At 46.6% G+C, this 1,558-nt stretch overlaps 1 protein-coding gene across 3 annotated transcripts in view; it reads right to left on the bottom strand.

The window, feature by feature from the left end:
• Positions 1 to 1,488: 1,488 nt before the first annotated feature.
• Positions 1,489 to 1,558, bottom strand: part of LOC130203684 (wings apart-like protein homolog) — a 25,753-nt gene continuing 25,683 nt past the window's right edge. For all 3 annotated transcript variants that reach the window (XM_056430045.1, XM_056430046.1, XM_056430047.1), the window contains one exon: positions 1,489 to 1,558. This exon is cut by the window's right edge and continues 1,251 nt beyond it. The gene's annotated coding sequence lies outside the window, so the exon portion shown is untranslated.

Genomic DNA, 1,558 nt, shown 5'->3' with positions numbered 1-1,558 from the left:
GGAGAGAGAAGGAAGAGAGGAGAGAAGGGAGAGGAGAGAGAAGGAAGAGAGGAGAAAAGATGAAGAGAGAAAGAGAAGGGAGAGGAGAGAAAAGGGAGAGAGAAAAGATGGAGAGAAGAGAGAAGGAAGAGAGGAGAGAAAAGATGAAGAGAGAAGAGAGAAAGAGAAGGGAGAGAAGAGAGAAAAGATGAAGAGAGAAGAGAGAAAGAGAAGGAGAGAAGAGAGAAAAGATGAAGAGAGAAGAGAGAAAGAGAAGGGAGAGGAGAGAGAAGGAAGAGAGGAGAGAAAAGATGAAGAGAGAAGAGAGAAAGAGAAGGAAGAGAGGAGAGAAAAGATGAAGAGAGAGGAGAGAGAAGGAAGAGAGGAGAGAAAAGATGGAGAGAAAGAGAAGGGAGAGGAGAGAGAAGGAAGAGAGGAGAGAAAAGAAGAAGAGAAAGAATACGCGGCGCAGCAGGAACATACTGAAAGTATCAATGTTTATTACTTTAAAGTATGTACAGGTAACCAAAGAGGAGGAGCCTCTGACACACCTTTAGAAAAGCATTCACGACCAGCTGTAGCCACGCCCCCTTTACCCAGCAGCCCCGGCGGGAGGAAATCAATCTATGTACAACAGTATGTACACAAAACCACGTTCAAAATAAAGCTCTTAAAAGTAAAACAACAAGAGGTGTGAGGCTGGGAGTGAGTGTGTGTGTGTGTGTGTGAGTATGAGTGTGTGTGTGTGTGTGTGTGTGTGAGTATGAGTGTGTGTGTGAGTATGAGTGTGTGTGTGTGAGTATGTGTGTGTGTGTGTGTGTGAGGGTGTGTGTGTGAGTGTGTGTGAGTATGAGTGTGTGTGTGCGGGGGTGTGTGTGTGAGGGTGTGTGTGTGAGTGTGTGTGAGGGTGTGTGTGTGTGTGTGAGTATGAGTGTGTGTGTGTGTGTGTGTGTGTGAGTATGAGTGTGTGTGTGTATGAGTGTGTGTGAGTGTGTGTGAGTATGAGTGTGTGTGTGTGTGAGTGTGTGTGTGTGTGTATGAGTGTGTGTGTGGTGTGTGAGTGTGTGTGAGTGTGTGTGTGAGTGTGTGTGTGTGAGTGTGTGTGTGTGAGTGTGTGTGTGTGAGTGTGTGTGAGTGTGTGTGTGTGAGTATGAGTGTGTGTGAGTGAGTGTGTGTGAGTGTGTGTGTGTGTGTGTGAGTGTGTGTGTGTGTGTGAGTGTGTGTGTGTGAGTGTGTGTGTGTGAGTGTGTGTGTGAGTGTGAGTGTGTGTGTGTGTGAGTGTGTGTGTGAGTATGAGTGTGTGTGTGAGTGTGTGTGTGAGTATGAGTGTGTGTGTGTGAGTATGAGTGTGTGTGAGTATGAGTGTGTGTGTGTGTGTGAGTGTGTGTGAGTATGAGTGTGTGAGTGTGTGTGTGAGTATGAGTGTGTGTGTGTGTGTGTGTGTGTGTGTGTGTGTGAGTGTGTGTGTGTGTGTGAGTGTGAGTTCGTGAGTATGTGTGAGTTTGTGAGTGTGTGTGAGTATGAGTGTGTGTGTGAGTGTGTGTGAGTGTGTGTGTGAGTATGAGTGTGTGTGTGTGTG

Source organism: Pseudoliparis swirei, chromosome 13 (assembly GCF_029220125.1).
Source record: "Pseudoliparis swirei isolate HS2019 ecotype Mariana Trench chromosome 13, NWPU_hadal_v1, whole genome shotgun sequence".
NCBI lineage: Eukaryota > Metazoa > Chordata > Actinopteri > Perciformes > Liparidae > Pseudoliparis > Pseudoliparis swirei.
Note: the sequence above shows the minus strand (reverse complement) of the source record. Positions and strands in the feature narration are given on the sequence as shown.